The following is a 25,242-nucleotide window of genomic DNA, read 5'->3' as shown; positions in this document are numbered from 1 at the left end:
TAGCCAAAGAATGAAGGGAAGGAGGGAATATTCTAACTTCTATAACCCACAAGTCTAGGATTGTATTTTGTTACAGATGTTGGCCAAATCACAGGGTCCAAGCAGTGTCATCAAGACTCTGTCCACATCCTACTTTATGTCCTATAGTGAGGCTTTCTCTGTGTGGTAACTAAGATGGCAGTTAGAGAAATGTATCTTCGTTGGAACATCCATGAGGTACACAGGAAATCCTTACATGGTTTGAGGCCTGGATTTTCTTTGAACCCATCTCAAGGGTAGAGTCTATGTTCTGTGGTTGGGCTGGATTCTGGCCCACATAAGGAGGGGCTCATGTAGAGAAGAATGGACCTGCTGTCCACAAGCAGGATGGATTAATGGACAGATAAGAGCCACACATGCCCAGAGGTAGTGATGGACTCAGCAGAAGCGTAGATAATTTCAGTCTATGAATAAAGAGAAGAAAAAGCAGGAGCTCTGGAACCAGGCTTTGGGAATGTCCAAGATTACCAAGTTTGAGGATCAGTCAGAAGTAGGAGGAACCTAGGGGAACCCCACCTGGAATATGCAGTGTCATTCCAAGGGTTACATAGCAATCAAGCCCCCTCCCTTGCACACTGTGATCTAGGTGCAGGCTGTCTCAGTCAGCTCAGGCTGCTGTAACTAAAACAAATTAAACTAGATGTCACATGTGACACACATTGTTCACAATCCTGGAGACTTGGAAGACAGGGATGCGAGGTCTAAAGGTCAGAACATCCAAGGTCAGGTGCCAGCATGGTTGGATTCTTTTTTTTTTTTTTATTTGGTGGAACCGAGGATTGAACTCAGGCCCTTGCGCTTACCAGGCAAGTGCTTATTCTACTGAGCTATCTCCCTGGCCACGTAGTTGGATTCTGATGGGGGTGCTTCAGCTAGTTTGCAGATGGCTGTCTCCTTGCTCTGCATTTATATAGCAGTGACCGGAGAGAGAAAGACAAGGCTGTCCCCATCTTCTTCTAGAGACACCAATCCCATGCTGGGGGCTCCACCCTCTGACCTAATTACTTACCTAAATTTAAATAGTATCCCTTTCAAAATTCATTAGACATGAAGTTTGAGGACAGAAATGTTTTACCTGGTAGCAGAGGGCTAGCAGAAGCCAAAGAAAGGCCGGCAGAATGTTTCAGCTTTGCTAGATATAAAAATTGACTTAATTTTCAAGGCCTTATTCCTATTTCTCATGTATAACTTTAGGAGACTTTCCCCAGGTAACCTGGTCTGGAGGTAGCGTTCTGGGATTCTGGCTATATCCCTGTCCAGCCCCGAGTTCTATGACTGTGTAGGAAGTTAGGCGTACAGGTGGGGAAAACCCTGACCGCCTTGAGGGACTGTTTAGATAGAGGCAGTCACCTCACAGCTCGAGCCTGTGGCCACCTTGACTTGGGAGGAAGACAGAAGACACCATTTAGCTTCAAGGGTTGCCTCCCATTAGGGCCACTTCACAGGAAAATAGTCCATTCCTAGAATCTTTACTTCCAAATGTACGGGCCAGAGAAAGCTGTCTCAGAACTGTGCTGAAGCTTCACTTGAGTCTGGCTCCTATGAGTTATGACAGCCCAGGGCATCACAGCTTTTTTTTTGGCACTAGGGACCAGCCTCCTGGTAGGCAGGTTTTCCAAGGGAGCTGGACAGGGGTGATTTCAAGACGATTCGAGCACATTACATTCATTTTACAGTCTGTTTCTGTCATTATGTAGATTTTTGTAAGGAGCACACCTGCGCAGGTCATGCCTTGGTTCGTGCTCCTATGAGAAGCTAATGCCTGCTGATGCAGTGGGGGGAGGCAGCACTCAGGTGGTGATGAGTGATGGGACATGTCTTGAAATGCAGATGAAGCTTGGCTCCCCAGCTTGCCGCTCCACTCCTGCTCTGTGGCCTGGTTCCTGACGGCACAAGGACCTGCTCTGGCCCAAGGCTGGAGGTCGGAGGCCCCTGACCTGGCAACTATCCCAGGGCTCATAAGGCAGCTTCTTGATCGAGCTCTAATGAGCGTCACATAGAACTGTATCCTCTCTTGCTCTTGTCACCTTCTGACATCCCTCCCTTTCTTCCTTGGGATCACAGTACTGAACTGAGCCCTTTGTGGAATTTGCTGTAGTGTCAACACAGCACCATTTCCGAAGGCTGAAAATTGTGTCTGCTGTGTTGAATTTGGGAGGAAATTATATTTATTTTCTGATATCAGAAAAATCCATTTTGACCTAACCACCTCCCAGTGTGGGAACAATTTATGATTTTCTACTTGATGCTTTGAAAATTCATTTGAAATAATAAAAAAAAGTGACCCGTAGATTTCAGGTTAGCTTCCTGGGATAAAGACGGGCCACCTGCCAGAGACAGTTCTTTTCTCTATTAGCGCTCCTGTCTCAGGCTCTTTCTTCTGTGTTAAGCATTTTCTTAAGAATCTCAGAGCTTCTCCTTGGCGATAAATGAGAAACCCCCCCCCCCACCTGGGCTCCTGGCGTGTTCCCTGAACCTTGCTTTCATGGGGACAAGTCCAGGCAGCATCACCGCAGCTATGTGAAATCCAAAACCCATTCAGGGCGATGCTTGCCTTTGTGTGCGAAGGGAAAGGCCAAAGCTTGTTTAACCTGATGCCTCCTGGCAGGCTGGTGGCTCCCAGCAGTGAGAGAGAGGCCTTGTAACCCGCAGTATTCTCAGTTCAGCTTTAACAAACATTCTGGGTTTGAGACATGAGCAGATGGGAGCCTTTTAGCTGGGGGGGGGGGGGGGGAGATGCCAATGGGAGTCACACTGTGGAGTGAAGGAAGAGCAGCGTACAAAGGTAGAGCAGAAGCTCCTTGTCTGGCTTGACCTGAGAAAGGCCTTCCCAACAGACAGTGCCCTCTAGAAACAGCAGGAGCCCATGCGCTGTCAGCCAGCAGAACTGCAAGAAATTGAGGACTGGACTGCAGTCTCCAGTTGCCGGAAGCCCCAGCTTTGTGTGCACACCTGTGCTGACCGTCCTTGCAGCTTTGATCTCCAGCACTCCATCCAGATTCCTTGGGACTGCACCCTCCAACCCCAAACCCTGTCTATTCTTAACTTCCCCATCGGATATTCGCTGGTATCACTCTGATTTCAACCTGCCTGTACCTAGAGGGAATTAAACATAGTCATTCCCATAGTCTCAGTCTCTGGGTGTTTCCTCATGAGTCATGACGTAATGGTCATTTTATCCTTCGTGCCCATTGTAGACTCCTTCAACAGTGGGCTGGGCAGGGTCTGGTGTTCATGCTGTGCTATGGACTGTATCGGTGGGAAGGCCTTTTTTTCATAGTTTGGAGAGCCTGGAGCTGATTAGTTACCAAAAGGAATGTTTATTAGTATCTTATTGCAATACATAGTGACTACATTCAGCTTGGAGGACTGCTGAATGTATTTAGCACCTCTTGATCATTTTTACCCCCCCATCCCCATCCCCTACCCTTCCCTCTACAGAGCCAACGTACATGGTTGTGAATATCTCTTTTATTTTGCTCTTTAAATTATTTCCATTTTGGTGAGCATGTAAGTGTCTCAGTTACCCTTCTCTCCTTGCTGGGGCAAATACCTGACACCCAAAATGAAAGAAGAAAAGGTTTATTTAGCTCACAGTTACTGGAGGTTTCAGTCCATACTCAGCTGGCTCCAAGGCAGGTTGGCACAGCGCAGAGGGCAGCCATTTATGGTGGAAGAAGGCAGAAAAACAGCAAGAGCAAAAGGGAGGAACAGCGGCAACGATGGCTACAGTGGAGCAAGTCTGTCTGCCTTATGTTGCATTCAGGCTGTCAGCCCCAGGTTGGGTGTGTCACTCACACCCATAATCGCAGCAGCACTCACACACATAACCCCAGCTACACTTACACCTATATCCCCAGTGGATCATGAGTTAATCATAAACTCTACAAGTCCGCCCCATGACTGCATAAGGCTTGCGGGGGCAACAAGGCACAAACCATGATGGTAAGCTAGTACAGCTGCTGTGGAAATTAGTGTGGGGATTCCTCAAAAACCTAAAACTAGAAATTCCATTCACCCCAGCTGTACTCACACTGAGCATCTTCCTGAAAGAGCTAACTAAGGTACTGCACTATAGTGACACATGGATACCCACGTTAATAACAGCACGATTCACAAGAGCTAAATCATGGAAGTGGCTCATTTCTCTGCCTTCGGCAGAGAAATGAATAAAGACAATGTAGCATTGATGGAGGATGGGCTTTTGACTCATTTGTAGGAAAATGGATGCAGCCTAGGACCACAGTGCAAAGTGAACTCAGACACAGGAGGTTAGATAGCACATAGCTTCTGTAACATGACAGATCTAAAATACCAAAAGAAAACTCTTGTGCAAGGGCAGAAGGGGAACAGTGTGCAGAGTGGCTGGAGGTTGGGGATGTTCCATGCATGCTCAGGCATGGACTGTAGATGCAGCCACTCAGGAAAGGGTGGCACCAGGGATGGCTGCCTCTCTAGGAATTGGGTTTCAGATAAAGGAAATAAAGAATTGGCTGGGAAGAGTGCTCTGCTGTAGGATGGGATCTTAGAAGCCTCTTGGGAGCACTGGCCCAGAGAAAAGAGTTAGAGGATTAGCTAGCGGAACACCCTGGGCAATGTGGAGGTGAGGACTCAGGGAGGAACAGTTGGCTTGTGAGCCCTACAGTGACCAGGACATATACAGAATGGCAGTATCAGCTGGGGGGGCCTAAAATGGGACCAGAGGCTGGGATGTTCCTGAGCCATGTGGAATACAGAGCTCACCTGCTTCTCTATAATTCATGGTTCTGATTTTTGTCTTGAGTGAATTGTAGTAACATCATTGAACCCTAAGCTACTTTAGATTCTTCCCAATGTACATACCTGCATAGAGATCATTTAATTTAGAAAACTGGAAGCTGTTTGTTTGCTCAGCATGACAGGCCAGGTTCTTGTCCCTCTGGCAGGAAAGTCACCTGGCGCACAGGTGAGATTTCTGGTTTTCATGGATTCCAGGCCGAGTGCCTTCTCAAAGAGTTCTAGAGAAAGGATTCTTGGAGCTTCATGGTTAAAAGATTCTTCTCCTATGTAAAGGTTTCACTTGCTGTTGTTGAAATAAATCCATTTTCCTTTAGTCCTCAGTAGAGGTGCTTGAGGATCACATTTGTTTTCATGAAATAAGGTTCAGAGCTGTTTTCTATAAGAGGTAATTAACGATATGAAAAACATCAAGAGAGCTTAATTGGGGGTGGAGGACATCCAGGGTTGATGGGCCCTGGAACTTACACAGTGTGGCCTCCCTCTTTAAAAGGAAAATGATTGTTTGGTGTGGTGGGGCCTATAATCCCAGTCCTTGGGAGGAGGCTGAGGCAGGAGGATCGCTGTGAGTTCGAGGCCAGCCTGGGTTACATAGTGAGTTCAGTAGCAGGGTGAGCTCGCAGCTAGTACACCCAAGTAGGATTGTTCTGAAGATTGCTATGAACTGAGTATTCTGTTTGTCATATGAATGTAAGATTATAGCAATTCAGGTTTTCTTGAGGTCACTGCTGCTCAGTACTATTATGCATGAGTCAAATGTTTGTCTTCTTCCCAAATTCATGTTGAAAGCTTCACCTCCAGTGTGATGGTCATGGGTAGGGCTCTTGGGCTAAGATTAGATCATGAGGTTGCAGATCACAGCAGTGGAATCAGTGTCCTCACAAAAGAGTCCCTGGAGAGCACTCTGGCCCCTTTTTGCTTTGTGAGGATACAGCAAGAAGACAATTTTCTTTGCGCCAGAAGGTGGGCTTTTACCAGATACCAAGTTTACTAGACCTTGACCTTATACTCCTTGGCCTCCAGGACTGTGAGGAATCAATATTTGTTGTTTAAGCTACCAACAAAATTCACCAAGAAAGAATTTCAAGTGAAAGGGAGGCTCTATCTTGTAGCTAGTATACACTCGGGGGACAGTCTTCAGTGTCAAACAAAAGTGTGCTCCAAGAAACAGAGACCAAGGGTTGCTTTAACAGAGGAAAGTTCTGCCCAGATTCATACTCAGCAAATGAGAGATGCAAATGTGTGCAATTCCCATTGGTTGACTTCATGTAAATGAGGCAACTGTGCTCATTTATGATTGGTTGACATTTACATATGCCTGTAGGCTATAATTCATTGGCCAGGTTCAGGAACCAAAATTAAACACTGAGGGCACTGTGTATCTTGGCAGTTGGGCCAGGAATGAACTTGGCAAGAGCTGTAAATTTTAGCTTCTGGTCCTTACAGGCACACAGAGGATATGTGAACCCATGATTAGCAAATGGCAATTAGACCCTGTTTTTAATTTTAGGCTGTTAGGCATTTGAGATCCTTCTTGAAGGTACAGCTTTTATCTTAAAGTTCACAAAATCACCCTGGTTAGTATCATTATGCAGCCCAAATGGACCTAGTCAGACATAGTTTGAATTGATGAAATTACAGGTATTATTAGAAGCTGTCCTACCTCAGGCAGCTCAGCAGTCTGCAGGCTGGGTGCCACGGTAAACATATCCTACTGAGAGATAAATAAGTGTCTTCTCAACCTAAATGCACCAGAGCCAGATCTCTAAGGACTAGTTCTCCTTCCACGCTCATGCGAGGGAAACCATAGCAGAGAACTGGACAGTCAGGTGGCTACGATAAAAGTATCTTGCTTTTGCAGATTTCACAAAAGCATATGCCCATAGGAACAGATTGCTAGGGCTCTTGCAAGGCCTTAGAAGTGCCCATGAGGGGCCATGAAGCTTAAGTTTCAGTGGCTTCTTGGCAAATCCAACTCTGCCTTTCTTGATTACTTCTGCGTGTGAATCTCTACTAAATCTCCTGGGTGAAGGAACCAGGCTGACATTCATAGGGTGGTTTCTCTTCTTTGCAGACCTTTAAACATGTCCGGGGGTTTTCATTGAAATAGGCCTCAGAAATGCTCATACAAATGGTGGTTATGTTTCCTTGCATCTGTGTGGTGGTGTGCTGTTTGGAAGGGTTCACAATGCTTTACTTTATTTCATCTCCTGCAGGCCAGACGGGAGCAGTATTATTCCTGCTTGCAAATGGAGGCTGCCTGCCGGAGCCTCTTCCATCTGCCTCACACAAGGTGCGTTGGCAGCGGGAGCCAAGGAGGTGTGATTGAGGGACTGCTGGGTACCTGTATGGAGACCACAGTCATGCCTACGCATGCTGGCTCCCCTTGAGCTAGCTCTACGTCTTGTCTTGTGCCTTCCTAAGCCTCAGTTTCTTGACCTGGAAAGGAGAAATTGATCTCCTAGCAGTGATCTTTAAGTCGTTTTCAAATGTATTTTGTATCTACTTCAACAGGGGTATTTCTGCCTTTTGTCTCACGTCTAAATAGGAATAAAGAAGTATGCTGCTTCTGGATTTCTCTTCCTCTCAGGATCCTTTTGCATCTAGGCATCCTCATGGCATCCCATGAGTGTGTGCTTGCCTGCCGATAAGCCAGGCCCCGGTGGATCTTTGTGGAATGTTCTTTCTGTGCTGCCTGAGTGTTAGGTGCAGAGCTCTGACTCTCAAAGGCTCTCGAGCATCCCAAGGCTCCGAGGCGGCTCTGCCGCAGGACCCAGCGTCAGTGCAGCGGCGTTACTGTCGACCAGCTTCTGGGCTGTGGTTCTGTATGTTCATCTGAGTTTGACATGGGTGTTGTACATCTGCAAATTCAAATCCACAGTTCAGGGGACACAGTGAGGGGACACAGATTGATGGGGGAAGCCTGCTGGAAGGTACTTGGTTGACCCTGAGGACTATTTTGGTTCTGGACATGTTTTGATAATGAGAGTAGAATTTCTTTTTTTTTCTGTTTAAAATTTTTTCATTTTCACACTTAGAAAAATACTGAGAAAATGGCACTCACTGCCCAATTTAACAGATGATATCATTTTGCAAAATTTTATTTTTTTCAATCAGATTTTATGGGCACATTTTAGATATACATAATAAACACATTCTCACTAGATATTTCTTTAAGACACTTAAAATAGCATACAACATAATTTGGTTTACAAAGCTGAAAAAGTGTCCAAAGAATGATCGAAACATATAGCAAAGGTTTAAATCTGTAAAAATTGTTACAGAAAAGACACAGGGCATTCAGTCCTCCTCAAAATTACCCCCCTTCCCTTTGAACACTAACTTCATTCTTCTTGTCACTATTAGAAGCATCTCTGAAAGTCCTCTGTTGTGAGTGGCTTTATTTTTTTTTATTTTATTTTTATTTTTATTTTTCCGGAGCGGGGGATTGAACTCAGGCCCTTGTGCTTGCCAGGCAACTGCCTATTCTCCTGAGCTATCTCCCGGCCCCTGTGAGTGGCTTTGTGGTGAGTGCTGCTGTGGAGCACCATCCAACAGAAAGGCGGGCTCCTGCACTCACGGTCGTGTGTCCTCACCCACCCTAGTCACTCGACCTGGCATTCAGGTGACTAGTTCCTGGCTCTTCTCCAAGTGAAATGACCACGAAAGGGACGAGTTTTGAATGAAGTTGGGACATCAAGGCAGCCACAATAGCACAACGACGCACTCTGGATCTTTTTCTTTGCAGACTTATTTTGTGCCTTACTGTCACAATCATTTTTGGGCATAATTAATTAGGAAATTGCTGGACTTTTTTTGTCTTTATAGGAATTTATTTATTTATGTGTAGGTGTAAATATAGAGAGATATTTATATGTAGTTCGATATTTCATCTTGCTTTTCTTTTAGTCTTCTTTTTTCCTTTTTCAACATTGTATGCTTATGTATTTATTTATTTATTTATTTATTTATGTTCTGGGAGTTGAACTCATGACCTCATGCTTGCCTGGCAGGCACTGTGCCCCCAGGCTATATCCGCAGCCCCTTATGTTTTTCTAACACCCTCCCCCAAGACACCCCATTCCTGTCGATGATCCCAGACTTGACCACAACTCAATTTCAGAATTTTTCTTGCCACCCTGATGGTACAGCAGCATTACACATTGAGTAGAAACTGTACTTAATGCTTTTGAACGGTGACCTTTCCCGGGGCTAGAGCTATAGAGGCAGTCTTCTCCTGTGGTGCTGGGCCGAGGCAGCAGCCCCAGCGGCCAGGCAGCCTGGTGTCCACGGGGATATTCTCCTTGTCTCTCCTCTCCCTCCCTCCCATGTGGTACTGTGGATTGAACCCAGGGTGTTGATGCTATAAATACAACTATTTCTGTTCTTTAAATTTGCAATAGAGTTTTTGCTAAGTCTCTAAGTTGCCCAGTGTTATGGCTTGTGTCTGGGTGGGCCCCCAGAGCCTCCTGTAGCCACAGGGAGGGGGAGCTTCTAGAGTTTGGGATTCATTTGTGATCCAATGCTGGGATTATGGCTGTGAGTGCTGCTTGGATTATGGCTGTGAGTGCTCCACCTGCCATGGGGCTGGTAGCCTGAATACAATCTAAGCAAGTGGGAGAGGCTAGCCTCTGCCTCTGCTGCTGCAGCTGCTGCTCCTCCCTTTGCTCTTTGCTGTTTTCCACTGTCATGAACAGCTGCCCTCTGCCATGTGCTACTCTGCCTTTGAGCCAGACTAGTATGGACTGAAACCTCTGTTAATTGTGAGCTATGTAATCCTTTCTTCGTTAATCTTGGGGTTGGGTATTTTGTCCCAGCAATGAGAGAAAAGTAACCAAGACACACAGGCTGGGCTAGAAATTTCAGTCCTCTTGCCTCAGCCTCCCAGAGAGCTTGGATTACAGATGAGTGCAACCACACACCAGCTTGTATATACTCTTGGAAGATTTGTTAAATGCCGATGCCAAGAGGCTGCTTTGTGGGTGTGCGTGTGACCCCTTCATCAGGGATATACCATGGGCTGTATGGTAACACTCTTCAGCCAGGCTTTGGTCTAGGCAGGATGCTGAGGAATGTGTGCTCTTTGGAACTGCCCAAGCCTAACATAGCCCTAAAGAGGGTACCTGGGGGTGGCTGGTTTGTTGAAAGCTCCTTCGATGGTGATTTTGACAAAAGACGAGTGTCTGCTGCCCACATCTTGAATTAAATCCTTAGTGCCTGACTCTGACAATCTTCCTGAAGTTCCATTTGTGTGGATGACACAGTTCTCTCTGATTACTGCTGTTCTACAAATGCCTTTGTGCAGACTTGGCAGAGCCGTGTGCTGTCGTCGTAAAAGGCGGTACTGGAAATGAGACGGTTAAGTTGACAGAATGCCGGACACGATCTGCATCATCCTGGCACTTGGCTTGGCTGTGTGACCTTGTCCAAGTCTTTCACCTGCTCTGGGTCTTGGATTTCATGTCATTAAGTGAGTTGGTTGGATGAGATTTATAATGTGTCCTTTATAGGAGTGGTTGTTGGGGTTAAATGAGATAATTCTGCATGTAAACTCTTTGGCATGATGCCTGCACAGTGCAAGTGTCAAACAAATGGATAACAATAATAATACACACAGGATTATAAACATAGTTGCCTTAATAAATTCATTTATGCATTGAAAGTGAACACTCCAGTAGCGTATTTCTCCAACACTCATTGATTAGGAGGAATCCTTAATTTGGAATGCATTCTTTATCACACATAGTAAGTCTCAAAGTATCCCCTGGTCTGCATTTGGACCTATGTTATTTTGGTCAGCTATTTGATCATTTTTTTTATTAGAATTAAAAATTACTACAATTGCTGTGGCTTTAATATACTTTTCAATATTTTTGGACAACCACTCTCATGATTTCAACTAAAAGAATTTTCACATGTCTTCCATTCCTATTCTGCCGTAACTCTTAAAAACTGTTTTGTTGGGTTGGCCTCGAACCTTACTGGGATTTTGATTAGAATCTAGTTCGCTTTAAATCTTGGCCTGTGGAATCTTAAGGACCTAGCAATATTTAGTGTTTCCCTCTAGGAAGAGACTACATTTCATCATGGGTTTCAGTATTTTATATCTTTCTAAACATTTATTGCCATGGATATTCCTGAATAGTTATTTACTAGTTAATATTTTTACTGGTGTTTCACACTATGTATTTATGATAGTTTAGATCTAAAATATCTTTGCAAACTCATGTGTGTGTGTGTGTGTGTGTGTGTGTGTGTGTGTGTGTAAGGTGTCACTACCATAGGTATCGCTAAACCTACATACTAATTTTCACAATTACTACTTTGTCTCATGTTTTCTAGGTTTATAATCATAGTGGAATGCTAATAATGTTTAACTCCATTATACATTTGATTTGCCAGAAGGCTTGTCTTTTTGATTATTTTAAGTTATTTCTTACATTTATTCATCAACCTAGACCTTTCTTCTGTTTTCTGATTCATTAGCTATTGCTTCGATTCCTGTTTTTCATTTCCTACTTCATTTCTTTTTTTCCAACTTCTCTAATAGAATGCCTGGTTCATTTATTTTAATTTTTGTGGTTTAATAATAACAATTAAGGCTATGAATTTTATTTGGAATACAAAGAATTCTAGTATGGATCATTTGCATTTTAGATGTTGTCAGTCTAGTTTGTAACTGTGGCTTTGATTTTCTTTTTGAATTAATAGTTTTTCCAATTCATTTTCTCCATTGGTAATCTGGGATGGTTAAATCAGTAATAAATAGACACTGTAGAAGATGTCACCGTGAAAGGTACAAGGCTGAAAAACAAGCTGTGGTTAATAGGAAAGGGACACCTCAGAGAGCCAAGTGCCGTGTCAGCAAACTAGAATCTTGGGCCTTGCTGCAGGATTGCAGGATCCCTTAGGTGAGAGGCCTGCATGCTGAACTATCAAATCCTACTGAGGGTTTCAAATCTGTAAGGCCCATAGTTGACAGAAAGATTTTCCAAATCTTTATGTGCTGCCCATCTGTTCTACTCAAATTGCTGTCACTATTCTTATTTTTTTATCTTATTCTTATTTATCTTATTTTATCTCTCTTTGTTGATAGGGCATTTTAAAAACAGCTCTGTGCAGATATCTTTGACAAGGACTGTAGACACTGAACGTGTCCAAGTTGATGTTCTGTGGGGTGTGTGTGTGTGGGGGGGTGTGGGTGTGTGTGAAATGGTCGCCACCCCCAAGCTAATAGACACATCCTTCACCTTTGTGTGATTACTCTCTTAGGCCCCTTTTAACTGCTGCTCACGGAATGCCTGAGACTGAGTCATTTGTAATGAACCCAAGATTCACTGACCTCTCCTGTTGAAGTGGAGAGAAGTCCAAAACCAAGGGCCATGTCTGCGGGGAGACATCCTGCTAGGGCATAGTGTGAGGGAGAAAGCAGGAGGAGGCAAAGGGAAATGGAGAGGGAGAAGGAGAAAGGGAGAAGTGAGAAGAAAGGAGTCAACTTGCCCTTGTGTCGGAAGCCTAGCCCTGGGGCTGGCCAGATACCTCAGGGACTAAAGCATCTGCTTAAGGCAGAGCACAGTGGCTGGGGTTCGGTCCCCAGTGTGACGTGTCAGCCCAGCTCCTGGGATGCACTGAGACGGTGATTGAGACTGGGTGTGGTGGTGCGTGCCTATAATCCCAGCACTTGGGAGGCTGAAAACAGGAGAATCACTATGAGTCTAATCTATATAGTAAGACCCTGTAGACCCTGTCCTAAAATGAAAAACAAAAAGAAATTTAAAGAAAAGAAATCCAGCCTGTGGTGGCACCATTAATTCATTCACAAGGGCAGAGACCTTGTGAGGTAATCACCCCACACACTCCCCAGATGCCGGTGTTTGGACTCTTGGCCTTTGCACCCAGCTATACTCCAGCCCTTTTTCATTTTTTATTTTGAGACAGACTATCTAACTTGCCCAGGTTGGGTGCAAAATTGCCATGTTCCTTCACCCTTCTCTCAGAGTGCGTGTTTCCCCACACCTGGCAGGCCCAGTGCCAGGAGAAGGTTCCGTTTGTTAACCCTGTTACATTGGGATTAAGTTTCCAACATGTGAATTTGGGGGGACACACTCAAACCACAGAGGTTATCATTCTGGGTGTGTGTGTGGATGTGGGAGGAAAGTATTTAAGATTTATCTTCTTAGAAAATCACAAAATGCAACATGCTATTATTAGCTGTGGTCATCATGCACTACATTAAATGTCAAGGAAGTTGTCATCGTGTACGGTTGAAACTTTGTACCATTTGACTAAAAACTCCCTATTCCCTCCTTCCCTCTGCCTTGGCAACCCTTGTCCTACTCTATTTTCCTAGACACCATTTGACTATATATGCCATGTAAGGTAAGATTGTGCGATATTGCTTTCTGTCTTGCAGAAATTCAAATTGTCTTCCATCTCCATCAATGTTGTCCCAAATGACAGGATTTAATTTTTAAGGTTGAATAATATTCCATTTGGGGCATGTATGCATGCATGTACATATGCGTGTGTATGGATCACATTTTTTATCTGTCTAAACACATTGAAATAATTTGCATGTCTTGGTTATTGTGAATAATGCTATAGTGATGGAAGAGCCCAGATGTTTCTGGGACCTTCCATTTGATCAGTACCCAGAGGATTCTCCTTACTTTTTTCCTTAGTGACTATCCTAATATAGTCCCACCTGCTATGTAAGTCCATCTTTTTTTTTTTTTTTTGACAGTAGCTATCCTAACTAGTGTGCTGTCATCTCATTATGGTTTTGATTTGCATTTCCCTGATGACTAGAGAACTGAGAGGTGGGGAGATAGCACAGTGCTGTAAGTGCTTGTCTTGCAAGCACAAGGTCCTGAGTTCTATACTTGGTTAAAAAAAAAACTGAAAGAAATAAACACCTCTTCCTGCATCTATTACTCATTTGAATTTTGTCTTTTTGTGGGTATTTCAGTCCTTTGCCCATTTAAAAAAAAATTCAAGGTATTCAATTATACAAGTGCCTGACATTATCAGAGCAACTTCTCAGACATACATAAGCCTTGAAAATACTTTTCCCATTCTGTAAATTGGCTTAAAATTTCATCACTTATCATATGTTCTGTGTAGAGACCTTTTAGTTTAATGTAGCCCCACTTGGCTACCTAGATGTCCACCTAACTATTAGAATCAATGCCTGTACTTGTGGTGCCATATCCAAAAATGATTGACAAAACCAGTGTCAAAGGTTTCCTTTATGTCTTCTAGGCATTTTGTAGACTCAGGCCTTCTCAGTCTTTAATCCATTTGGAGTTGATTTTTGTACATGGTGTGAGGTAGGGGTTCAGTTTCATTCCTTTGCACGGGCATATTTAAAGGACTATGCCTTACCCGTGTCTCCTCTTCATACTTACGTTGAAGAGTGACTAAACGAAACTGACCATGAGTGTGTAGATTTATTCCAGAGTTCCCTGTTCTACTCTGTTGGCCCTTGCGTCTGTTTTGATTCCAGTACCATGCTGTTTTGCTTCCTATATCTCTGTCATATATGATGAAGGCAAGCAGAGGGAAGCCTCCAGGTCTTTTCTTCTTCGTAAAGATCTCTGGTATCTTTTGTGGTTCCATATGAATTTTAGGTTTATTTTTCTGTTTCTGTAAAGGAACAAACTACTGAGATTATGGTGGGAACTTTACTGACTTGTTAGGTTACCTTGGATCCAGCCCATGAACATGGGCTAACTTCCCACTTACGTGATCTTTTTTAACTGTTTCAAGGACACCAGGGATACAGACCCTAACCCTGGTGACTGTAGGTTACGAAAATATTTATCTGTTCATCAGTTAGGTCAGTTTTTTGTATTTAATGGTGTTAATAATTTTATGTTTCTAAACTTGACATGTCAAAAGTTGTATTACTTTTATTTTTGTTTTTTATTTCTTTCATGGTACCAAGGATTGAACTCAGGACATTGCGCTTGCCAGGCAAGCACTTATTCCACTGAACCATCTCCCCAGCCCTATATGTCAAAGATTTAAAGAGGAATGAGGACTGAAGGAGGTGTTTCATTTATTTGCTCCCATTTCCCAGTAATTTAGCCCTACATTTCCTAACCTTGTATTATTTAGCCCCACCCTTCCCAGTGCTGTGTTTGTCTATGTTAGTGGTGCAGTGTATTATAGTCCTCTTTGTCTGCAGTCTGCTATTTTCCTTCGTGATGCTTTCAGTCAAATGCATACTCCCACTCTGTACTCACAGCCCAGTGTCTTTGCTCTCCGGGCCCCTGCTGCGAGGGACAGCCAAGGATCCTTGTTCGATGTTGTCTTCCTCCTTCATTCTAGGAGAGCTCTGTGACTCCCTGTCCCATCTTCCTGCCCAGGCCTGACTTTCTTCTCAAGGTGTGGCCTTCTTGTTGTCCTAGATTTAATTCCTTGATTAGTTTTGTTTCTAGCTTCAGTCTGTGGCCAAAATGTAGCTAATCCGCCTAGTCTTCAGACGGCAGCCATGGGCGTCTCTTCTGCCGCTCTCTTCCTCCAGCAGCGTTGGCCACCACTTGCCCAGCAGTTACTGAGCGGGTGGCAGACTTCTGAATCTGCCTTTCCGTCTTCTTTTATCATTGTTTACTCATCACCCAATTTACATGTGCTCTTAGGTCCAAAATAGACTTTCATTTCTTAATCTCAGGAACTCTTTTAATAAAGACATTTTCAATTTATGTTAGTTGTGTTTAGTAATCTGACTGACCTGCATCATTCATTCATTCATTCATTCATTCATTCATTCATTCATTCATTCATTCTGGGATACTAGGAAGTGAACCCAGGCTCTTTGCACTGAACTATATCCCTAACCCTTCTTTTATTCTTTTATTTTGAAAATAAGGTTATTATATGTTGGTAAATTGATCAGGCGAGGCTCAAATTTGCAGTCCTCCTGACTCAGCTTCCCAGAGTGCTGAGGTTACGGGTGTGCACCGCTGTGCCTTGCTTGACATTGTATTTTTATTCTTCGTCGTAGTTTGTGTCCAGCCCCTTTGTATTCAAACTTGGTCTTTAAGGACAAAGTTTCATTTAGCTTTATTATTTCCACTAGTAATTGTCCTTCTAATTTTAGAAAGAACTCTTGGTTCTATGTATCTGTGTCTCAGCAGATCAGAGGCAAGAAAGAAATCCTTCTTTGGATTCGTAACCATATAGGAGATACTTCAGTATCTCTTACCCCTGTACCTCACAAGCACACAAATAATGCTCTTGATTATGACACCTTCAACACCCTCGGTGTCTGTGTGCATGCACTTGTGTGTATTATAATAGACATAACTACATGCCATAATATATAGCATATGCAGTATGATTGAAAAATATAGGTAATGTTTAAGTTCTATGACAGTAAAGGATGCACTGCCATTAGTCTTCCTCAAGGTCCTTGCTTTGGCTTTGAACACACTTCTCCATCATTTTGCTACTTTCTGAAGTGATTCTGGAAGATTTCTTTTGTGCCACTGGCACAGGCTGCCTCGATGTCCCAACTGATTCCAAATAATCCTTTGCATGGTCATTTTGACTTTGGGAAAGAGCCTGGTAGCATGGATGGGGACGCACTGTCACATTATTCCATGCTTGCCTTTCCATTGATGGCACTCAGCACCTGTGCTGATGAAAGAACACTGCCAGAACGGCTTCAGAAAGTGGCAAGAACTGCGGGAAGTGTGTGTTTGAAGCTAAGAGGAGTGCTTTGAGGGGCGTTAATGGCACTGTGTCCTTTACTGTAATACCTCATTCAGTGTAAGTGTTCACTGTTTACTTCAGCCACCCCTTGTATATGCTCTAAGTACATGTGCATGTATCTAATACATTAACATACAGTGTTATGGGATAATGTATGCATGCAGCTATGTATATGCACATGCCCACATAACTTATCATTCGGTGTTCACTGACCGTGGCTGTCACAATGGTAATTGCAATTGCCAGGAGTGCCCTAAATCAGGAAGGGCAGGAACCTCCCTCTGCACCTCATTTCCCCTGCAGGTGGGCGCTCATCTGCCATTGCTCTCTGTCCCCTTATTGCTGGACATTACTATTGCTGTTCTTGAACATGAGGCGGTCACATTCTCACAACCCTGCTGCTCCCTGTGTGGCTCCTTTTGTTCCATATCTCCATCAGCAATAAGTGAAACAAACAAATCTGCCAACACTCTGCTGGAACTGTGGGCACAGGCCCCCTTGGCACGTGGTGCTGTCCCTGCCGTGTCTCCTCTTGGCCCTGCTCTTTCCTGGGAGTCCTGTTCCTAAAGGTGATCCGATGTAAGATGGATTTGTAGCAGAATGTTCCCAGCAGCCTTTCTCGCAGTAGCCCAAGTGTGGGTACTTGGCCGGGTGTGACGGTGCTCACTGGCCTGCCTGCACTGTGGAGTGCTGCTTGGCAACACAAAAGAATGAGGTGCCCAGAAGCTCAGTGGTGTGGATGACTGCACAGTGTCATGGTGAACAGGGGACAGTGTCCTACACTTGTACTCTGGAAAGCTGAGGCAGGAGGATTGCAAGAGTGATCCCGGCCTGGGAAACAGTAACTTAGCAAGACTCTGTCTCAAAAAAAAAAAAAAAAAAAAAAAAAAATTAAAAAAAAGTAGTTTGGTGTGAAGGCCCTGCATTTAATCCCTAGCAACACCCTTCCCACACACAAATTATTGTTTTGAACAAAAGGAACAGTTAGGCTGCATCCCTGTTGTGTGAATGCATCCATCTGACATTCAAGAACAGGGATAATAATCTTCAGTGCTAAGGTGACAGTGTAACTTCTTCCGGGAGTGGGGAGATTGGACTACAAAGAGACAGAAAGATATTCCTTTGGATGGTAGAGTGCTATAGATCTTATTTTGAGTGGTGGTCACACAAGAGGTATTTGTAGTTCTTAACTCATTACAAGTCGGGTCTGTGTATTTTCTCCTATGCAGAGTATGTTTCCATAAACTAACACACTAGTTGTGCTTCTTGCAAAACTTGACATTGGCCCAAAACTATAAAGAGATGTATTTATTAATTCCTTCCTAGTTGCAGAAATAAAATGAATATGATATTGACAAGAATTCTGGCATGTTCTAAGTTGAGTTACAGGCCAGAGAATGACTACAGGGACACACTTCCACCTGCCGTTGGAGCCAAGCGACCAGAAGTAACGAGAACTTCCCTTCATGGGGTTCTCCTCCCATCCCAGAAGGGCTTGCTGTATGCTACGCTGCCCCCTGCTTCTGTAGTGTATGCTTAGTGTAAGTGGTTTGTGTTTCTTTTCCCCAAAACTTCTTATGCAAACTCCCCAGCCCCTTAGCTAGTGGACATCTTCTGAATTGTTATTTGGCATTGTTGCTGGTGGCTTAGGGACTTTGTCCCAGGACTGATCCCTCAACATTTGGCTGACATCTTTATGGTTCAATGAACTATTGCTGTCTATTTGCTGAGCTGGTGATACGACCCAGACCCTACATGCTGATCTACATCCTCAGCCCTTTTAAAATTTCTTGGTCTGAAACTCATCTCGCTATTTCGCTAAGCTACTCAGGTTGGGCTTGAACTCACACTCCTCCTTTTAGCCTCCCCGAGTGCTGGGGTTATTGGTGTGCAACAGTACCAGGGCTGAGTAAACCCTTTATTTTCAGAGTTCTTTTACTTTCAAGAGTCTGATCTAATAATGGCTATAGCCATTTCCACCCTAAAATACAGAACATCATTTTCAAAACTCCTAGTTGCCCGAGGGTACCCTTCAGAAAAGGGGTGCGGTGGTGTCATGTGGGTTTTTACACCTGTGAATATGGGCTGACCAGAGCATACACAGCTGTGACTGCAGACACGGAATTGCCACCTGTGTCACAGAGAACAGAGGACAAAGCCTGCCAGTCAGACACCTGCAGGAAGGTAGGTTCTTGCTATGGCCAGGGACAGTCCCCGAGCCTCTAGGCACCCCCTGCTTGCCACATGTGCAGACCTGAGACCCAAGAGAAGTCGCAGTGAGGGGCTTGGGCCAGGGTTCACAGCGATCCTTGTGTTGTCAGGGTTTACAGCCAGCGCTCTCAGCAAATGACCACCTTTCTTCTTGGAAGGTGGGATAGTTTTGTTTTGCGGAACCAAAGGGTGAACACTGGACCTTTGCCTTGAGATAGATCCTGCCTGTTTTGTAAAAAAATTTAAGACAGGATATGGCTAAATCACTAAGATGTCCAGGCTGGGCTCAAGCTTGCCATCCTCCTGCCTCAGCCTACCTGAGTGCTGAGATTACTGGCGTGCACTTGATCCTTGTGGGCTGAGTTACTGTATTCTATCCATGCACACTGGGAAGTGTGGGAACCACAGATTACTGAGTTCCCTCCGGGCATGCCAAGGCCTCAGTGGACGCCATCTCATGAGTGCCTCAGAGCAGGCCTGTGAGGTACGATGGCTCTGTAATCTCCATGCCCACTGTCTAGGAGTGGGCAGGGGTCTGCTGTGCACAGGGCTCTGAGCACATGATCCTGGCCCTTGTGGGGTCCACAGACCCCCACCCCATGCTCAGCACTGTGACCTCCACAGTGGCAGAGTTGGCAGCAATTGGTTTCCAGGCAACAGTGTGGCGAGGCAAACACCAAGTCCAGAGTCCTTCGTAAGCCTCTGCTTTCACTCCCCAGAGGGCGTGATGGTCACCCTCCTAAGCACAGCATCCCCAGGCCTGCCTCTCCTGCTGCCCTGATGCTGACGAGGGAGGAATGACACTCTGTCTCGTAGACTTGAGGGAGGGGACCGGGATGGCTGATGCCACCCTCAGGAGCCGAGGCTCCTTGTACTAATGTGGAGTGAAGGCTTGTGTGTTCTCATTAAAGAGAAGAGGCTCAGGGCGCCAAGCTCCCTCTCCCTCAGGAGCCTTCTTGAGTTTGAAGAGACCAAGATGACACCACTGGGGACAAGGAGAGGCCTCCTCCCCTCCCCTCGTGGGTCCTCTCTGCTGGAGCTAAGATGATTGCGTTCTTTTGAATTACTGACTTGGACATTCATAGGCTTGGCCAGCATGACAAATAGAAGTGGGTTGTTCTCTGTCCTAGTAAGTGAGGAACAGCTGTTCTTCCTAGCTTGGGAAACATGTCATTTATTTCCTACATACGCATGCACGGGCACACACACATACACGTATACACTCACATGTACACAGATTTCCACACAGCTGTCAACACATTAGCAGAAATTAAACATCGCACTTGGTGTTCCTAAACAGAAAAGCCAGGAAGAGTTAGGGCTTCCCAGAATTCCAAGTCCAAGCCCTGTCTTTGCATCTCCTCCTCGCCCTGAGGATGTCTGGTGCCCTCCGCACACATGACACAGTGACCTTGAAAGTGACCTTCAATTTCCCAAGCCTCGCCACCCTCTGGCAAGGGCAAAGGAGACATCAGTTCTGCGAGTGCCTTGGAAACTGGACTTGATTCTTTTCCATAATTTATCATAAATTCTTCATTTCCCTTTAATGGCAGCTATTTTAAAAGTGAATAATGTTTAATCCATTTGCATTTAAAGTAATTATTTATGAGGAAAGGCTTCCTATGGACACTTTCATTTTTTTGTGTTAGTCTTACAGCTCTTTCACCTTCTGAAAGATGGAAAGACATATGTCAAGGGCGTGTATCAGTTTCCTGTTGTAACAAAATCACAGAGATAATTAACTTACAAAAGAAAAGATCTGTTTAGGGTACGGTTTGGGAGCATCTGGTCAGAGACCAAGTGCTTCCATTGCCTCGGTCTCTGGAGGGGTGCTGGTGGCAGTGGTGGGAAGCAGCCCCCCAGGCCCCTTTGAAGGCATACTCCAGTGACCTAAGGTCTGCCATTTCTAAGTGGTATTTCCTAAAGTGAAACCTCTCCCAATAGCTGGTTCTGGGGACCAAGCCTTGAACACAGAGCCCTTTGGGGGCACTTACCTAAACCATAGCAAATGAGCATAAATGTTCAGTTAAGCTAGAAGGGTAAGCCCTAGAGATCTGCTGTATAGAATTGTACCTATAGTTGACAACATAGCCTTATACACTTAAAAAATTTGGCAAGTATTTCTATCTCACATTAAATGTTGTAACCAGAATAAGATAAAAATGAATAATATCAACCATAGATGAATTAAGGAGTAAGCATAGGTGGGAAAATAATTTTTCTATTTTAAAACTTGATCTCTTTTCGGTGTTTTATTTTATATACAGGGAAGAATGGTGAAGAATCTCTGTATAAGAACTTTGAAGGACTTTGGAAAATTTGCCAATGTGGGTACAGGATGTACCCACTTTATTATAGAATACTTTATTATGAGATCATAAACAATGAGTCCTATAATAAAAATGCAAAGGCTTATTTCAAAATGAGAGTGCTCTAAACTTGGAATGCAAGGTATGATTACAAAGTACAGCAGATGCTTACATTGTAATAATTATTCATTGCCATTAATCCCATGTAACACTCGCCCCTGCTTCCATCACACTGATCCCATCATTCTTGCCACTTTCTGGAGCAGCTCTGGAGTCTTCTTTCCTCAGTGTCTGTAGCTGTGCTTTAGAAGCTACCTTGATATCCTGAATCGATTCAAAATACAATATTTAACTTTCACAATCATTTTGAGTTTGCAGAAAGAGGCAGAAGTGACGTGCAGATCAAGTGAATAAGGTGGACGAGGACACCGTCATGTTGTCACATGACGCCAGTTGCCATAAACATTTTGGGTTGATTCAAGACACAGAGGCGGACACGAAAGACACTCATGAAACAGGACTTTGAGAGCTGCTTCAGAAGGTAGCTGGAACAATGGAAAAAGTGTGGTGGAGTCCAGGGGGAGTGACCTGAGGGTGACGAATGACAGGGTGTCTTTTGTTATGATAATTTCCTGTATTTTTATTTAAACATTCACCCTAGTTCTTTTTACCACACTTCACGCTGTACATTAATTCCAGCCCTGAAAGCTGTAAACGTACCATGTGTGTATACACATCCTCTCCTACTTCTGGAAACTTAAATCTCCTTGTCTTTTGCTTTAAGCTCAGAAATAGTAAGCTCTGGGAATGTTACCACGGAGGCAAGAGAAATGCAGCCTGATTGGGTGAGAAGTCAGAAACCCTATTTTCTGGGGTCTTATTAAATTATTATTTGCAGGAAGATAGCATAACCTTTGTTAAGAAAATTCAGACTGTTAATCTTGCCTCATTCAAAACAGGTCTGTCAGTGTTTAGGAGGGGCTGCAATTTCCATGCGTGTGATTAATATACTAATATCCTCAAAAATATGATAGCTTCTGTGGGTTAGGCATGCCAGTCTTATTTATACCACTTAATTGCTTTCTTTTCATTTTATTCATAAGTCATATGCAAGGGAAATTAGCCAGCTCATTCTGAACTAGGGCTTCCTAGGCCGGGATGAATAGGGTCTGTGTGTGTGGGCTGCCTGGACAGACACTGGTGCACTCAGGAGTGGGGACGACACCGTCAGACACCATGGCAGAGTGCTTCTGACTCGGGCGAGAAGGATGTCAGATGCTCTTTTTTTCCTCCGGTACCAGGAATCAAACTCAAGACCTCGTGCTTGCCAGGCAGGCACTTAGGCTGCTAAGCTATCTCCCCAGCTCCTAGAGTCTCACTTTTTCGATATGCAAAGTATGATTATTGGTGAATATTTGTAAATGTGGTGAATGCTTGTTTTTTTAAAAATTATTATGGTGAAAGACAAATTATTGTTAATCCCCCTTAAAACACTCCACATCACACACTCTTACACCCATACTTGCTGCAGTGATTGCTGATATGCGTACTTATCCCATAGTGAATCCTGGTAGCCCATATTGCCACTTTCTTAAAGTCCTTAAAGTTCTTTTTTTTTTTTTTTTTTTGGATTTTGTGCAAGGTCTCACTACGCAGCTTGGACTCATAGTGAATCTCCTATTTTCAGCCTCCCCAACCCTGGGATTACAGGCATGTGCCACCAATCCTGGACTTGCTCACCAGTGTGCCTGGGGGTGGGGCCAGGGTGACATTTTGTGCCAAGGATTGAACCCCAACCCCTGTGCTTGCCTAAGCAGGCGCTTAGTCTGCTGAGCTATCTCACTAGCCCCCTTCATGAAGTTCTTAAAGTCCTCCTTCAGAAGCGTCCTCAGTTGTACTGTTGTGGCTGCCTCGATGGCCTGAACTGACTCAAAACATTTCCCCTTCATGGTCCCTTTGACTTTGAGAGGGAGCCGGAGGCTCTGGAGTGCCAGATCTGGTGATGAGCGCGCACCGTGATGTGTTTGCAAGCCTGCCTTCCCGTGGGGCGCTACTTGGCAGGAGCATCCACTGTATTTTTGAAAACACCTCATGAAGGTACAAAAGAGAACTTTAGAAATGTTTCAGAAAAGTGGCAAGAATGGGATAAGAGTGTTGGAAGTGAGGGGGGATAATATGGGGAGCCAGTGCCAATTTGTCTGCTGCTATAATTTTTCTAGTTGAAACGTTAAGCATCTATTTCCATCACACCGGGCAGTGATTACTGATATTTGGCACATTGATCTGCTATTGGAAACAATTCCCGTATTTTCCAGCCTTAGAGAACTGGTGCCTCTGCTTCTGCTTGATTCGGAGTAGGTTGCATTCTCATCTAAAGAGGCCATTAAATTTAATGAAGAGCCACATTCCTTGCAAAACTTGACCCCAGACATTAGTGAGGGGCCCTTTGAATTTCTCTGTGTAGAAGTCTGACAACAAAACAGTGTGGTTTTTCTCTGCAGGATCCAAATAATAACTTGACTCCCCAGGGGCAGTGGCAAGGCAAGTATTTTAAAAACAACCATGTTCGTGTTATCTAGAGACTGCAAACAGGAGCAGGGTTTTAGATTTCCACTCCTGTCTCAAGGTGCATGTGTGTACATTTGAACTTATTAATGGTACTAAATGGATCTGTCCCTCAAGAAGGTCCATAGAGCTTTCCCTCTAATTTCTCTGGTGCGTCTCTTCAGCATACCTTGCTGGTTTGAACAAAAGCATGGCTTGTCTCTGATCTTTGGGTCGCCATGTGCTTGAGTATTGCAAACTTTCCTACTTGGAAGAATCAGAAGTATTCAGGAAACACTCACTGATTTAATTCATTCCTTCTTTTACCCAATGGACAGTGAGCTGAGTGTGCATGTGTGTGTGTCTGTGTGTGTGTGTTGCTAGAGATTGCATCCCAGGGCCTCTTGCATGCTAGTCAACCCCTTTAGCACTAAGCTATATCCCCAGCTCTTCCAATGAATAAATGTGGAGTAATTATAAGAACCAGCATAGTTTGAGAGAAAAGGAATGTAGGTCTGGATTAAGGATTGGTCAGACAGATGGAAATTGAAACCTTGGGTAAGATGACAAGAGTGGCTGCATGCCTAAGCTCTTGTCTTGCAAAGCTCTCTGGGCAGATTTCCTTCGAGCCTGCCTGGGATTTCTGTAAATGTTTTGCTTCATGCAGCTAATAGATGGTCAAGCTGTGGAAAATGGAGAGGATTTGGACCAAGGAGTGATACCTGCCTGCTTTGGCTAGGAAACACTCCAAGAGTATCTTCTTGAGCTGTATCAGAATCCATCAGTAGGACAGTCAGTGAGCAGAGCTTTGAAGCCGCGCAGGCCCCGAGCGAGCGAGGGATCTCTACAGCGTGGCTCTCGCCTCGATTTATGCTTCTCCTCTAGGTTCCTGATGGACAGTGATCTGCTAAAAGAGGATCCATTGCCAGTTGTAAATACAAGTTCAGTGTTCTGCCTATAAGCTTAGTAATTTTCATCTGGGGGAAGCAAAAGCACAGGTTTGGCATAAAGGCAGATATGATCTAGCTGTAGATGCATTGTAGATAGAATTACAGATAAACTAAGTGCCATAATTTCTAGTTGCATTATTTTTCTTCTAATGAATGCAATCCACTTTTGAACGTATTTTAAGTTTGCTGGTTCCTTGGGGGTTCTTGGTGTCCCCCATACTGCTGCTTGCAGGAGCAGAACTAAATGATAATATAAAGCTTCTTCTGTTAGCACATTTTTTACCATTTTTCTTTCTGGGCCAACTCTCCTCCTTAATTGTAGAATAAATCCAGCTGCAGGCTAAAGCCCCACAGCTTCTTATTTTTGGCTGACCCATGACAAGAACAAATTTCTCTCACCCTTCAGGGTGGCGGATTCTGTCCTGGAAATACACAGGAGTGAAATCGTTAGCAGCTCGTCCTGACCTGGGCATGGGGATTCTTGCTTGGAACCCCAACGTTCTGGGAGGATAAGACAGGAGGATCTGAAGATCACAAGTCTGAGCCCTGTCTGGGCAATTTAACAAGACATTGGGGGCTGGGGAGATGGCTCAGTAGAATAAGCACTTGCCTGGAAAGTGCAAGGGCCTGAGTTCAATCCCTGGTTCTGGAAAAAAAAAAAGAGGAGGAGGAGGAGGAGGAGGGAGAAGAGGAGG

General features: G+C 44.3%; 1 protein-coding gene across 1 annotated transcript in view; it reads left to right on the top strand.

Annotated features, from left to right (window-relative positions):
- The window catches only part of Galnt17 (polypeptide N-acetylgalactosaminyltransferase 17), a 508,402-nt gene that overhangs the window by 126,816 nt on the left and 356,344 nt on the right, over nt 1–25,242 (top strand). The gene's annotated exons all lie outside the window — the stretch shown is intronic.

The sequence above is a fragment of the Octodon degus genome, unplaced genomic scaffold (genome assembly GCF_000260255.1).
Source record: "Octodon degus isolate 3935 unplaced genomic scaffold, OctDeg1.0 scaffold00035, whole genome shotgun sequence".
Taxonomy (NCBI): domain Eukaryota; kingdom Metazoa; phylum Chordata; class Mammalia; order Rodentia; family Octodontidae; genus Octodon; species Octodon degus.
This window is presented reverse-complemented; position numbering and strand designations above follow the sequence as displayed.